The 16,416-nt window shown below is 42.2% G+C and overlaps 1 protein-coding gene across 3 annotated transcripts in view; it reads right to left on the minus strand.

Annotated features, from left to right (window-relative positions):
• Positions 1–15,485, minus strand: part of TANC1 (tetratricopeptide repeat, ankyrin repeat and coiled-coil containing 1) — a 294,220-nt gene extending 278,735 nt beyond the window's left edge. Inside the window, exon 1 of one of the 3 annotated variants that reach the window (XM_033945447.1) lies at positions 15,179–15,485. The gene's annotated coding sequence lies outside the window, so the exon portion shown is untranslated. Of the gene's footprint in view, positions 1–14,130; positions 14,172–15,088 lie in introns of those variants that run through there. The other 2 variants (XM_033945446.1, XM_033945448.1) reach the window with 2 other exon arrangements.
• Between the last annotated feature and the right edge of the window lie 931 nt (positions 15,486–16,416).

Below are 16,416 nucleotides of genomic sequence, written 5' to 3' on the forward strand. Positions count from 1 at the left end.
AGAACATATTTAGTCTATCCGCCACCTCTTTTTCCTCCTTCACCACTCCTTTTCTATCTCCGTCATCCAGCGGTCCCACCTCCTCCCTAGCCAGCTGCTTCCCTTTAACATATCTGAAGAACGGTTTGAAATTTCCTGCTTTCCTGGCTAGCCTCTCTTCATATTCTCTTGTACTACGTCTTTATCCTCCTCTTGGTCTATCAAGTCTTTTCGCCGTTGATTCTTCCCAGCATTTTTCCCTCTCAGTATCTTCTCGGGATACTTTTTTCCAAATCATCTACACTTGGTCGATTGTCGGCTTTCCCCTTCTTCTTAGTTTAAAGCCAGCTCTATTCCTCTTCTGACGTTGTTTGCTAGAAGTCTTGTTCCCAACGCACTCAGGTGTAGTCCATCTCTCCTGAACAGCTTGTTTTTTTGCCTCAAAACGTTGTCCAGTTCCTCACGAAGTGGAACCCCTCTTCCTCACACCATCTCCTCATCCATGCATTTATTGATTGTAGTTCCATCTGCCCTTGGTACTGGTAGGATCTCCGAAAACACTATCTTCCGAGTCCTCATCTTCAACTTCCTTCCCAGAATCTGGAACTGTTCGATCAGTGCATTCCTACTGTAGTCTTTCCTGTTGACATCATTTGTCCCGATGTGGATCATCACCAGAGTCTCTTCCGTCTCTGCTCCTTCTAGGATCCTTTCAAGTCTGTTGACGATGTCCTTTGTTCTTGCTCCTGGGAGGCAGGTCACTAGTCAATCCTCTCTCCCTCCTGCTATGTGGCTATCTATTTGCCTTAGGGTTGAGTCTCCCACGAGGATTGCAGACTTTCCTTTTTTCAGTTTTCCCTCTGGTTGTAGGACCGTGTCCTCGATGTGCTTCACAGCTTCCTCTTCTAGGCATCAACAAGACCTTGCCTCCTCTTCCTGCGGGATACTTCTATGGGCATCTTCTTCCTTGGAGTCAGATTGCTCCTGTTCTCCATTTCATGTGGGTGTAACTTCATCTTCACTGTGCTGTTCATTTTCTTCCACCCTCCTGTAGGCCTCCTCAATGAACTTCTCAAGCTCCCGGACTTGTTCCTCGATGTGTCTCTCTCTCATAGGGTCTTCAGTCATCCCGATTGGGTCTTCTGTGATATAAAGTCCCTCCAGTTCCTGAATCCTGTACTTCAATTGACTAACTTCCGCCTTCAAGCTTTTTAGTTCCTGACACCGACCACATACATACGACTGCCTCCTCGAGGGGAGGTAGTCGTACATATGGCAGTATGTACAGTACACCAGAAAGCTCCTCTTCTGGATTCCCTCTGCTTCCATTGCTGTCCGCCTTTTTGGAGTACTCTTTATTATATCGCTGGTACCCTTTTGCTTGTGTGTGTGTGTGTGTTTTCTCTGCTTGCTACTTCCCTATTCCTGTTGTTGTTTCGTATGTATGTGTGCCCCGTCTGCATGTACTATCTTTTTTTCTTTTGTGCTAGTTTGGTTATTTAGCTGTTCTTAGTTGTTGTCCTTACCTTGCTAGTCTTCCCTGGTGTCCTTGGGTGTACTGACTCGGCCCTTCTTGAGGCCCTTTGCAAAGGCGCTCTCGCTGGCTCCTCCCCTTTTAAGGAGGAGTTTGGGCGGTGACTTTACCGATGCGGTGGGGTGGGCGGGGCTTACTCTCGCCACTGTCCCTTGCTTCCGGCTCTTCTCTGCCTCCTCCCTCGTCTCCTTTTTGTTTCTGTGCTTTCTTCTTTCTGCCTGCTCCTTACTCCCTCTAACTCTCCCTGCCGCTGCTCAATTAGTAGAGGAAGTCACTCGTCTAGTTGCTGACTGGGCTGACAACATAAAACTGAAACTAAATAAATAAAAATGTTTTCACTGATAAGCCCACCCTGAATTGCTAATATCACCCAAAACATTTACTATCTGACAGGATGCTAATCCCCCCCTTCTGTGTTTTCCTTTCATTGTCTTTCTTTCCTATAGAATATTGTATTTCTTCCCCCGCCTTCCCCTTCGTACATGTATGTATGTCTGTGTCATTGTGATTACCTAAGCAATTTTATATTTTTACCTATTTTTAATATATGTACATGGCTTAGAAATATTATAAGTGGTATATCAAATTTTAATAAACTTGATATGGTTTCTTATATTCCGCAATTTTCAGCAAGGATTTATTGCAGTTTACAATAAGATTGATAGATATTCACTGAAATTATAATATGAATTTCCAATCGCAAATGAGTATGGGTCAGGAGCATTTTGAAGAGAAAAGATGTGTCTTTTTTAATTGCAATTATGGAATTTCTCAATCATACAGAAATAAGCAAAGTAAAACAAGTAATATAAAGGAAATTAGAAAATTATGCAAAGTGCATTATTCATTGCTAATTAGTCCACAATCATGTTGGAGTGCTATAAGAAAAAGCAGAATTATATCATCATATCAATAATAGGAAAAAGTATGCCTATAAATAGACCTAAAGTACTAAGGGCTCATTTTACAAAGGTGCGCTAAGCGTTAGCTGAAAATCTACCACCTGCTCAAAAGGAGGCGGTAGCGGCTAGCGTGTGCTATTCCGCGCGTTAAGGCCCTAACGCGCTTTCAGAAAAGGAGCCCTAAGTCGAAGTCTGCGGTTGCAAATTAGAGGGAGTACTCGGAGGAACCGCTGCTTTCCCCCGAAATAAATTTAAGACAGCTGAGAAGGTTCCAAAAAAGACATATCTCCGACTCCTTGCAATATAATCAAACATTTACAAGGGTTATCTCAAAAGAAACTTTGCACTTAGCTGCAAAATTTGAGAACGCAGCAATAAAAATTGCTGGCTCTTCTTCTGGGTAACTCTAGCCACATCAGGATGCATACAAATTTTTTGATTCAAAAACAATACATCCTCATGTTTGAAAAAAAATTTTCAACAACCCGTCCCTGTCAGAGTTCAATACCAGCTGTAATAGCAATGTTGGATGTACCACCCCCCTTCGTATCGGACCTCTCAAGAAAATTAGTTAGGTCCAAGCTGTCTACTGAAAGACCTTGCTGGGCCAAAGCAACCTTTTTCTTTCCCTGAGGTAGGTAATATGTCTTAAGGCTCCTTTTACGAAGGTGTGCTAGGGTTTTTAGCGCACGCATTAAATTACCGCGCAGTAACCGAAAATCTACCGCCTCCTAAAAAGGAGGCGGTAGTGGCTAGCGTGCTCGGGAATTTAACGCGCGTTAAGGCCCTAGCGCGACGTTGTAAAAGGAACCCTTAGAGATCGGAAGGTAGGAGGATTCAGGAATTTTCAAAACCTTGGATAAATCTCTTTTAAACATAAACAGCTGGTACTGAATATACTTTAAGAAAATTTATTAATCGAAGATTGTCATCCGACTGTATTTTCTAAAGACTCCAATTTATAATGTCTTTTATCCAGGTTTGACCCTGTGCTTCCACAGTTTCTAATCGAGTTGTACAGTCTCCAATTGTATTTTCCAAGGTTTTCACAATCAGGGCTGTGGAGTCGGTAGATAAATGTTCCGACTCCGACTCCTCAGTTTTTTGTACTTCAGACTCCGACTCCGACTCCAGGTACCCGAAATTTCCTCGACTCCGACTCCACAGCACTGGTTAATTTTCAGATCGTTAAAATGGAATGTCAAGTTGAGAGAAATGAGCATTTTCGACACCACCTTCTTTTTGCTTTTAATCAAGGTTCTAAGGCCGCAGAAGCTGCTCACAACATTTGTGCTGTGTATATAGTGGGTGCTATAGCTGAAAGAATCGCTCGTGATTGGTATGCCAAGTTCAAAAATGGAGTCGGTAGATAAATGTTCCGACTCAGACTCCTCAGTTTTTTGTACTTCTAACTCCGACTCCGACTCCAGGTACCAGAAATTTCTTCCGACTCCAACTCCACAGCCCTGTTCACAATAATTGATTCAGAGAGCATTCCTTTACAGTGGAGCATATTTGTTGGTTCTGAGTACCCAAGGAATCCGGCAACACTGTAATAGCTTCCCGAATTGTTTCCAAGTTAACCACAGCTGGTCTTTGTATTGGGGTCAGAGCCATTTGTAAACCAAAATCCTCAGTACTCACAGTGTTCAAAGTTAGAGGGATAACAGATGGGTCCTGCCTTCCTTCTTCCCCCTGTATCACACCATTCACTACCGAGTCCAACGGTGTTTGTAGTTGTTCCGTTACCGCCGCGGGTTTACTCTTCACCTCACGCGGCTAGGCAACCTTGAAACAGCCTGTGGCGAAACACAGTCCCAAGCCGGAATATGTACCCCTTGCCGCGTTTGCAAAAAAGAGCTAAGAGATGAGTACCTGTTTAAGTTATAAAACATTTATTGAATAGAAAGCACTAATAAGCACTTTATAAGTATATGAAAAATAGACCGATGACGAAGTTGGTGTTTATAATCTGTGTGTGTTAAAAATCTGTATTACACACAGTAACACCACCGAGGTCTGACACGGATATTTAAGGTGTGATAGAGAAATCACTTTTTCAAATATTGACCTTAAGTAAAGCGACTTACAAAGTTTAAAGCTATTGTGGACCTGGCAGACTGAGCTTGAACACCTCTGCTTTAGAACTGTCATAACAGGTCCCACTAACACAGGATTTATGCTGCTAAAAAAAATATATATATATTTCCAGAAGAGTCTGAAATATTAAAAGGATAACAGTCTGTGGAAATGTAGTCATATTTAGGTTGGTGGGGATAAATGATATGTCATGGGTAAGACATTTAAATATATCTAGAGTTTAACAAAAATAAATAGTTATGTTGAGAGGAACCTATCTGATCAGATATAGCTTAACAGACTTTAAAATTCACCAAAATATCATCTCTACAAAACAAGAATGGCTGTTTGCTGCTACAATATTCTAATACACTACTAGTAAACAAACATATCCTATATAATAAAAGGTTAGTGGCGCATGCGCTTTTAAAAAAGCGTGATTACTGCGGCTGTGGTTTGTGATCCGTGGCCGTGTTCCATTTCAGAACCCGGCCAATGATCACTCTGGCCACTCCCCTCCTCCCGCCCTCACCAACCCGAAGGAAGCTCAACAGACCTCCCGCCCTCACCTCACCAACCCGAAGCAAGCTGGACCATACCTCCCACCCTCGCTCACCGCTGCTGTCGCTGCCGCTGATCCTCCTCTTCGGGGCAGCCTGTGATCATGGCCGGCTTTGGCGGGCCTCGCAGGCCGCTTTCCAGCCTCGGTGGCACGTTCCCTCTGACGCACGGGATCGCGTCGGTGGGGAGTGTGCTTCCGGGTTGGGGAGCGGCCTGCGAAGTTCGCTGGGGCCGGCCACCACAATCGCGGCCTGCTTTGAAGAGGAGCAGGCCAGAAGACGCCGGGATAGAGGGAGGGTAAGCAGGGAGATTAATTCAGGGGGCCAGAGGGAGAGGGAAAGGGGCCATGGAGAGATAGGAAGAGGGAAAGGGGGCTGCTTTGGGGGGGAGGTGTCCTGGGGACAGACTCCCCAGTTTTACTCTGGGGGGAAGACAGAAGGGGCCATGGAGAGACAGGGAGAAGGAAAGGGGGCTGCTTTGGGGGAGGGGTGTGCTGGGGGAGACAGAAGGGGCCATGGAGAGATAGGGAGAGGGAAAAGGGGCTGCTTTGGGTGGGAGGTGTGTGCTGGGGGCAGACAGCTTTGCTCGGGGGGGGGAGACAGAAGGACACAGACATCCACAGACAGCGGCCAAGGAGAGAGAGATAAAGAAACACAGACAGACAGACACTCTATTCTAGCACCCGTTAATGTAACGGGCTTAAAGACTAGTACAGTATAATTATTTTGTTATAAAACAGAAATCATACAGGCTTGTCATCTTTTTTTAAAACTTTATTTAGCACCTCAAGAATGACAAATTTCAATATTTTATTCATTGTCCTTAAAAGTAATATTGACATTATCCAGAATTGCTCAGCTTGCCCACACTATTGTGAAACATACAATGTTTTGGCTCTACTAAAGGACAAATTTTATCATAATTCATTGAAGTCCCAAGGTTATCTAAACTGAGAAAGCAGAACACTTCACATCCCATTCTATGAATTCCTTTCCATCTAGCGTAATGGAACTCCCAATATGACTACCCATACATAAGAAAACTCTGGTTTTAACCTAACATAAGTACAATGACATTATTTCCTATTCACTTTGTTATAACACAGAAATCAGGATGTTCCAAAATAGATTAATTTGGCAGCACTGAACAAGAAGTTATGCCAGCCATAAATCAATTCAGACAATACTCAAGAACATACTTTCACACTTAAAATACCAAACAAACAAAGTCTGACCTCAGCAAAGGGCTGTTTCGATCAATGTATTTGGGAACCATTTTGGAACTCTCATCTCATACTCGTAGTCGGGTTTTAAATTTTTGAAGGTTCACGGGGGTGCAATTAACATTGTTGGGGAGGGAGGATTGCAGGGGGAATTTTGATTATTATCTCTCATTGTTCTGTTAATTTGTTATCAACAAAAACATTTACACCCCCCTACAAAAAGCAAACATACATAAAGTCAAAACATTTGAAATTTTTATAAGTACCACTGCATTCTGAAATAAGGATTAGCTGTGCAAATGAAATACTGCAGAGCCAGTATTTTAGATGCTGGGAGACAAGTTAGAAATTGTAGAGAAAGTCTGAAAGCTTCCCTAAAAGCTACACCACCTTCAACTTCAAGCAAGGATACTACCCCACGGTATGGGGACCCCAAGGCAAGTACTCTGCTGTCCTGTTCTGGTAGACATCTTCAGTTTTTCCTTACATTTAGCAGAGCTCCTTTATAACCATCCTATATTATCGCTGACAAGCTATGTACCTCATATTCTAGATTGCATGGGTTCAAAATAGCTCCACCATGCCTTTTTGGGGGGGTTGTTGGGTTTTTTTTGGTTTGTTTTTTTTTGAAAGATGGTAGCTTCACTCATCCTCCATTGAAAGGTGAAAAATCTAATGCTCTCCCCTCACCCCATTCAAGTAGGGCTAGGTTCACCTATTCCAAAATTATAAAGGTGGAGACATACACAAATTACACGCATTTCTTATGAGAAAACAACCAGTTTTGCCCCTCCCCCTCTCTCCCAAATTGCTCACTAACTCTGAAAACTGAAATAGTAGTGTCACTTCCCTTTCTTCAAGGGCTTAGCTGCACCAAACTTTGTGGATTTAAAACTAAGGTAACCATTATAAAAAGTTTTAAGTAGGGGATGAGACATACCACCCTCCAAAGAGCCTTTTTTTTTTTTTTTTACTGAATTGAGGCCAAAAATCAGAATAGTGGGATAAGTAATGGGCACTTATCACCCTTCCAGAGTCTATACCGCTACTCCTAATTTGCATCATAGGTCCATACCAACATACTGCATTCTGTACTCTTTTACCACATTCTCAATGCCAGAGATAGTGGTAAGAGCAAGCTTAAGATGGACTTGGAAAAATCACCCGCTTATTATTAGCATAAAATCTGTTTTACACTTTTGGAATCTTGCCAGGTACTTGTTACCTGGATTGGCCACTATTCGAAACAGGATACTGGGCTTGATGGACCTACGGTTGGCCAAATATGCCGATGTTTATATTCTTAAAAGTATCTTGAATGAAATCAACAAAATGTTACCATCTCAAATCCAGGTAAGAGATCAGAGAATGCACTACCAAGAACTAAACTAATCATCAACTGAATAGGAAATAAATATGAGATGCAGCTGATTTTTTAAAAATTATTAATAAGGGAATTGGTTAAAAAATTAAAGGCCCCTTTTACAAAGCTGTGGTAGCAATTCTACTGCGATAAATGCAACAAAGCCCATTCAATTCCTATAGCTTCAGTGTATGGCTTTGTAAAAGGGGCCCTATAGTCTTCATACACAGTGTCCAGTCATTATCAGGTATAGTCTGATGCTAAGCTTAGCAACTATGATATATGCCAATTTTCTCTGCTCCTTTTTCAATATAGTTCAATCATACTCTCTCATTTTAATATTCTTTGATGTTTGCACCCCTCACAATTCAATTTTTCTCTGCCTCTTTAGCCTTCCAATACTGAACTAGCTAGCTTGCCACTAGTGGCAAATATTATTTCCTTCTAACGGTTCTAACCTGATCTTCTTTTGGGCAGACTAGATGCACCACACAGGTTTTCATCTGCCATCATTTACACTACTACTTAACATATCTTCCACCTTCCATCAGCTCATGCAGTCATTCATTTGAGATTTACATCCAGCCACTTAATCTTCAGAATTCTCCCACAGCACTTTTTCAAAGTGTCTGTACTTTCTTTATTATCTTTTGCTGGTAGTCTACGTTTCACTTTTACATTTTACTGCTCTGGCTGAAAATGTACTTCAGATTTAAATTCCCTTAAGAGATTCCATGCAAAAAAAATCACCACTACTCACTTAGTTTGACTGACATTAAATACAAGTATTGTATTTTCCATATTCTGTGATTCAATGTAGTTACATTGCTTAATTTGTTCCAGTTTGTCCCTGAAATTTTTCTAGGGCATTTGAAATTTTTTTGCCAATTTTCCTTGTTTCCCTGATGTTCAATTTCATTCTGTAGATCTCAAAGATTATGTATAATCTTTTCACCTATTACACTGCAGCTGTGGGAATCATGGACTCTACTCCCCCTCCCCCTTCTCTCTTGTCTGGGAGAGTCACTACAGAGTCCTTACCAAGGCTATCCCAGGCCTCCCTGTAAGCTGCACTGCCTTCAGTCTGAGTTGAAGGCTAATGACCATTTCCATATTTCAGATGCCTCCACTGCTGCAGGCTCTAAATCACCATTATTTGACCCTCAGCTTGCTCTTTGATCTCTTTGCTTTTTATCCTTCATACTGTATGTTCCTATCTATTCTGCAATCATTCCATGCCAACTGCAACATGCAGACAATCAAACTATATCAGCAGCATAGCAAAATTACCAATAATAAGAAAAGATATTAACATACACAAAGCAATACACAAACCATGCATGTTCAAATTAAACAAAATTATTATAAAAATATATTGATCATCAATTCTCATTGCTGAAAAGGTTGGTTAGTAGCAATCTTGACCCAATTATCAACACTGTTAATGAACAAATTATATCTCCATTCATGCAGAACCAATCAAGGTTTATAACCAGTCAAACTCTAGGCCTGTGCTGTACAGTACCACACGGAAAGCTCAGTTCAATTAATTCCCAGGTTGCATCACCTGCTCCCCAGGCTAGCAGGTGACTGTTGCAACAGCACTAGCATTCACAGCCCCTGAAGGAAGAAGTTTCAGGGCTCAAGATTGCAGGCTTCTGCAAAGAACCCTGGTGGAAGACCTTGGACCAAGGACTGTCAGTACAATGACTGGATAAAAGTAAGTTAAAAATGGATATAAAAGAGAGGGAGTAAAAAATATATTTAAAAAGTAAAAATATATTTAAAAAGTCACCAATTGTGAATGAAGGATCATGGTACCTGTTCTGGTTCTGACTGACACTGGAGAGAAAGCCCAAAAAGGCCTCAAAGATGACAGAAGCAAGGCACAACGGAGGAGTCGTGAGGATAAGATGTCAATAATTTAGCCACGAGCATACAATTCAAAGTACACTTTTATTGGTAGTAGCACTGAAAAAACTCGACACCAACAGTGCTTCGGAATCAATACCTTTGTCAAGAGTCTCAAAGGATGACTTCCCTATCGAAATGAATAGTGCATTATATATGCTGAAACATTGAGTCTCGGGGCAACATTCCTACTTGCATATCCATGCAAATTCTGATAAAATATCTGGGAGTAAGATATGTTTTTTATACCCCAGACCAATTGTGAGCTTTTCTGGACTTGAAAAATTTGGCAGCTGGAAAGATTCAATGAACGGCAATTAGAATAATGGGATTGGGTTATTAAGCCTATGCCTTTGTGTTGATATTTTTATCTTTTTTTATTGGAGTTTCTCTTCACTCCTTTTTTATTTCTACCTCTTCCTAATTTAGTGCTCTAAGAAAGATTGCTTTCTTTTTTTCCGGTCTAGCAGTGAAATTGCTGCTTCGTATTATTTTTACTATCTGTATTTCTTATAACAAGAGCTTAATCTTGCAAAGTACGTATAAAATTTCAATAAATGAAAAAATGAAAAAAAAAATGAAATGAATAGTGCATTAAGTACGGGTAAATGTTTGAAATGAGCAGAGCCAAAAACTGGAGTCCAAAGTAATGCTAATGGGTCTGACTGAGCCATAAATCCAAATAAACAGGAGGAATCTACAAGCCCATGCCCTCCCTAAAAAAATATACACACACACAAAGAGGATGCACGAGTTACAGAGAGCAGGAGTACTTAATGAAACTTAGGGCTCCTTTTATGAAGCCACGGTAAGCGGTTTAACGCACATAATAGCGCGTGCTAAACCGCCGGCCGCACTAGCCGCTACCGCCTCCTCTTGAGCAGGCAGTAGTTTTTTGGCTAGCACCGGGGTTGCACGCGATTAAAAGTCACGCGCGTTAAAGCCGCTACCGTGGTTTCGTAAAAGGAGCCCTTAAGTACTGTAGTTTCATTACTAACCCCCCTCCTTTACAAAGTGTTTTTAGCGCCAGCCACGGCGGTAACAGCTCGGATGTTCGTAAGAATTCTATGAGCATCGGAGCTGTTATTGCAGCAGCCGGCGCGAAAAACACTAGCACGGCTTTGTAAAGGAGGGGGTAAGTGTATTATTTATTTTTCAAAGAGGACAGATCTTCATAGTAGATAATAGCAGATGGCTCATTTTCAAAGTACCCAGACACAAAGTACCATGGCCTATCCAGTCTGTTAAGGGTTTGGTATTGTAACTATCATTCTGTGTAGGTTACCTCCATCTATGCATTCTTAAAATATGAAAAAAGAAAAAAAAAAAAAAAAAAAAGTATTGCAGTGGTGTTTTAACCTGAGGCACCCAATGTTTGGTTTGCATCCTTCTGGCTTTTAAAAATCCTTGGAATATTCCATTCCTTTTTTAATATACCATTGCATTTGGTAGGGCATTCCAGGCAACCACCACCCTGGCCATGAACAAAGTTTTCCTGATGCTGCTCCTCAATTCTCAGTCTGCTTTCCTACAAGGTTCATACCATGTCCCCTAGTTTTACATCTTCCTTCTGAAAAATGTTTGCTTCTTGTGCATTAATATTTCTAACTATCTAACCCCCTCTTTTACAAACACGTAGTGCAGAATTTCTATGAGCGTCGGAGCAGTTACTGCCGCTGCCGGCGCTAAAACCCGTGCTTTGCGTTTGTAAAACAGGGGGTAAATGTACTCATCTGTAAAAATGTCCTCTAGGGTAGAGGAAATGAATTTGCAAACAATGAAAGTAGTACATGCAAATTTATCATGTATATTCATTGTGGATATCCTGAAAACCTGACTGGCTGGGTGTCCCCCGAGGGCTGGGTTGAGAGCCCTTGTTCTATGGAATACATATTTAGGTCCCTGGATCATTTTTTTATGTTTTCTGGCACAGGCCCCACATAATTTTGGTTACTTTCCTTTAAACCACCTCTAGCCTCTTGATTTCCTCTTCCTGATATATGGTTTGATTTAAACTTATCTGATTTAATGCAAGATTAAAGATTATGCACCGATACAAACAAAAGAATAAGCGGCAAATTCTATAAGAGGCGCCTAAAGTTAAGCCCCTAAATAAGCAGGCGCCTAAATTTAGGCACCTAACCCCCTCCTTTACTAACGCGTAGTGCTGGTTTTAGCGGCGGCGGCAGCAGTGGTAACTACTCCAACACTCATAGGAATTCTATGAGCATCGGAGCAGTTACCACCGCAGCTGGCGCTAAAACCCACGCTATGCGTTAGTAAAGGAGGGGGTTAATTAGTAAATTGGCTGCAATTATGAACTAAGCTCATAACTGAAAAAAAAAATTGGGCGATAGGCACCTATCTTCTTAGGCTCAATTCTACAAAAGATAGGTGCCTATCACATGGCGCCTAGTGGCATCTAATGTCAAAGTAGGCATGTTTAGTGACAGAGGCCTAGGCACCGTTAGGCGCAATTCTCTAAAGCAGTGGTTCCCAACCCTGTCCTGGAGGACAAGGCCAATCGGGTTTTCGGTTTAGCCCTAATGAATATGCATGGAGTAGATTTGCATTCCTATCACTTCCATTATATGCAAATCTCTCTCATGCATATTCATTAGGGCTATCCCGAAAACCCGATTGGCCTGGTGGTCCTCCAGGACAGTGTTGGGAGCCACTGCTCTAAAGGACTTAGGCACCTATATTGTAGGCCTTTAAAACCTTGGCCTACATTATAAGTGTCTAACCCCCTCTTTTACTAAGGTGCGCTAACCGAATTAGCGCGTGCAAAACGCTAACGCGTCCATAGACTAACATGCACAAGTTAGCGTTTAGCACCCGCTAATCGGTTAACACTCTTTAGTAAAAGAGGGCCTAAGTTTTAAGTTAGGCACCGGCAATGTGATTCTGTAAAAGGCAACTAAGCGTGATTGGCACGTAAAAAGGTGCCTATAATATTGATGCCTATCTTTTTAGACACCATTTACAGAATTTCTCCCCAAATATCTATGGTATCACTAACTGTACTAAAGATACAATGCAACACATCAAGTAAAAAAAAAAAACAGAGGATAAGGGAAGTAGATCTGAAGACTTCTAGGATATACCGGTAAATGCAAGGAATAGAGGAGAAAAATGGAAAAATTAAACAAAAAAAATGAGCAACAGAAGAAATTCTTGTAATATGGAAGAATATGTTTTCTGATTCTGAATGTACCCTCCATTTGATCTTGAGATTTGCTGAAGTTACAGAATGGACCTAGCAGACTACATTTGGGAATATTCTAATGAGATCCAGTACTTATGGATGAGACAGGCATACAGTGCAACAAAGAAGTGCAAGGTTTGGTTGTCAAATATCATGAGAATCGCTTGTGCTTTGAACAGGCTGAAGGGAGCATGTTGGATCATGCAGGATCTTTAATGTAATGGACATATAATGTTTTTTTTATCTCAGTGTCTGCTTGTCCCCATTGGGCACAGGATTTTAGGTGCACTTCTATCAATACACCTCAACTTCCCATATTAGAACATAAATATAGTCTGTTGACCTTCCCTGTTTCTTCACGTTTAAACAGAGAGTTCAGGGCTTGATTGTGTGTGCCCGTGCATTTACAGTATACCACCTACCAGGGCTGATCAGATCTATCCTCCAATGTCCATATATTGCTCTCAAATTATTTTTTTCTTAAGAACATTGGATTTTTGTTGTTTTTTTTACTCAAATCACGTTTTAGTTTTAAAAGATTCCAAAATAACTTTTGTGAAACTGTTATATTTACTTGGAATTCTGGGGAGGAGTTGCAAGCCAACTTCAACATCCTGATAACTCACAATCAGCTGGGCAGTGCTGTAGATCAGGATGGGCTGGTCAGTAATTGTTTAAGGGCAGCAGCAGACACACTCTCCGAGAAAAGGGAAGCCGAGCCCAAAGCACAGGCCTATTTTCTACTGCCATGCTCCCCTTCCACAATTTCCTTTGGACACTGATGATGGACTAATAGAGTTTCATATCTTTAAAAAAAAAAAAAAAGTTTTTGTCTTTCCTCAGATAAAACAAACCTTAAGTAACAACTTCCCGCCAGTGTACTACATTGAAAACTTCATGAGAACAAATTTATCATTCAACTAAACCCCCCAAAAAAACCTCAAAACAACGTCCTAATGAACATCTTTCTGCACAGGAAAGGCTACACCAAGCTACTGGCCAACCACTGGTTCAATCTCACAACCAAGGCACAAAATATTAGATAGATTGTGAGCCCGTCAGGACAGACAAGGAAAAATGGTCAAGTACCTGAATAAATTCATGGAAACCGTTCTGAGCTCCCTTTGGGAGAACAGTATAGAATAAATTTAATTAATTAAATCAATCAATCACAAGGTGAAAGAGTGTCTGTGTATACCTCTAATTTATAAAATCCAAAAGTTCTCCCCATAATCCATTCCTCACATTTAATATTAACTAGACACCTCAAAACAGCAGCATGCTTACAGTACTCAGCAGAACTGAAGCATCTGGATTAACTTTTTTTTTTTTTTGCTTAATATACCTCATTTCATATATTTTTTTTTTTACCTTCAAAACTATCATAATCTTCATTTTCCTTGATGTTTATTACCTACTTGTTGTTATGCGACACAATACATAGGAATCTAACAAGACAGGGTCGGTTCTACATTTACCACACCAAAAAAAGCCTAAATGTGTTATTCAAACCCCCCTCCCAAAAAAAAAAATTAAGGGGGTGGGGCGAAACCCAGAGGAAAAAGATACTACTTCAAAGGGTAAAATGTATTAAAACAGAGCAGTCGCAGCTCCTTCCTCAGATTATCACCCCCACCCACACCATAACCTTTCCTGAGCACAGGCTCCTGCTCTTTTGGGTCCCATTCATGTTACTGAGTGAGGACTGCAGACAGCTGCAAGCGCCAGCATTAACCAGGCTCTGAAAAGTGGGCGTGGCTTTCTCCAACTTTACTTTTTCTTCACCAGTATACAGCGTCTATATGACTACATGTACCCTAAAGAACACGTCACCGCCGCCACAAGTAAAGACGCGACTGGGAAAAGCCACAAGTACTGCAGTTGCACTGGTGCTTCATTCCAACCATCCATCCATCCGAGATCACGAGCCGGGGACCGGTCCTGCAGGAACGTCGCCAGGGCCGGGTGCCAACAAATTCCAAACCCCTCAGCAACCTCCACTTAAAGTCCCCAGCCTGCCCCCCTCCCTTCACTTTCGCGTGTCACCGCCTCTCCCTTGGCCCAGTCGTCCCGTCCCCCCCCCCGGTGATCACGCACCCCCGGCCAGGAAATGGAAGGGCACCGAGAGCTCCCGGCGGGCCGTGCACTGGGAGGCCGCTGATGGGCGCTGTTCAATTGCCAGGACATGTCCCGGCAGCTCCTCCTCCTCCCAATGCTCTCCGAGCCGTGAGAGCAGAAACTTTTCCCCAGCCAGTCCCTTCGCCCCGTCCCCCCTCGTTCAAAGTACCTCCACTCGTGATCCAGGGAGAATGAGACTTGCTGATCTTACCTGCCCAGGCCGCCGGCAACCTCCGCTGGAAAAGTTTCTTGCAACCTCTCGCCACATCCCCCCCTAGCTCCGAGCGACGGCGGACTTTACCGGATGCTGAGACGGAGCAGCCCTCCTCCCATCCCCGACTTGCACAAGCTCCCTAAGGCGCCGGACCCCCTGCAACGGGGGAAAGCCGCACAGACCAGAGAAGCCCGATGGTGATCAGAGCCCGCACCTCTCCCGAGGCCCTGGCAGGGAAAGGCAAGTAGTCCGGGGGCTGCTCCCTGCTGGGCTCCAGTGTCAGTAAACAGAAAGTGAGATCCCGCCCCCCTCCTCTCCTGCAGCTTGTTGCAGACTGGGAAAACTCCACCTGGAAACAGACAGGACACACATGCGAGCAATCAGCAGCCAGAGCTGAAGTTTTTGTGTTGGTCTTTTTTTTTTTTTTTTTTTTTTGCAAGAGAGCTGGAGATTTATTTCTGGACAGTAGGCGCGCTACCGTCTTCTCTTTGTTGTACTTCGTTGCAAAGCGCCCTGGAGTGTAGCACGAAGCTGTAGTTTTTACACGAGACAGGACTCGGAAATCACCCTCTGTTCTTAAAAAAAAAAAGGCAGTTCTTCAACTGACCTTCAAAAGTTTCCATTTGCAAAATCCACACAAAGAAGAAAAAAAAAAAAAGTAGCGTGGTATAAGAATTAAAAGGGACAATATCAGGGTCTGATGGACTATCCATGGAAATGGTGGTATCGCTAGTGCTTTTAACCAGCTCCTGCTCAAACTCTCAAACTCAAACCCTTTGCAGGGCCACATTTGGTTTTGTAGGTACTTGGAGGGCCTCAGAAAAAATAGTTAATGTCTTATTAAAGAAATGACAATTTTGCATGAGGTTAAACTCTTTATAGTTTATAAATCTTTCTTTTTGGCTGTCTTAATAATAATATTGTAAATTTATAGCTAAAGAGACATATGATCAAGAAACTGTTTTATTTTACTTTTGTGACTATGATAAACATACCGAGGGCCTCAAAATAGTACCTGGCGGGCCGCATGTGGCCCCCGGGCCGCGTGTTTGAGACCACTGTGCTATACTTATTAGGATTGATATGGAGGTCAGTGGTAGGAAAGGGTTGGAGGATCATTCTATAGGGACTTTTATATCGATTTTGACCCACAAAATCCTTGATGCTTGCAAAAATTAAAACTAGTTTAAATTGGATTGTACTTGTGAACCCCCTCTCCCCCCAAAAAAAGACTGCCTCTGCTACAGAGCAGGAGGCACAGGATTCTTTCACTGAGAACTAGATTCTCAAAACTTTGCATTAAAAAGCAACGGACCGCTGTCGCA

This window comes from Geotrypetes seraphini, chromosome 5, assembly GCF_902459505.1.
Source record: "Geotrypetes seraphini chromosome 5, aGeoSer1.1, whole genome shotgun sequence".
Taxonomy (NCBI): Eukaryota; Metazoa; Chordata; class Amphibia; order Gymnophiona; family Dermophiidae; genus Geotrypetes; species Geotrypetes seraphini.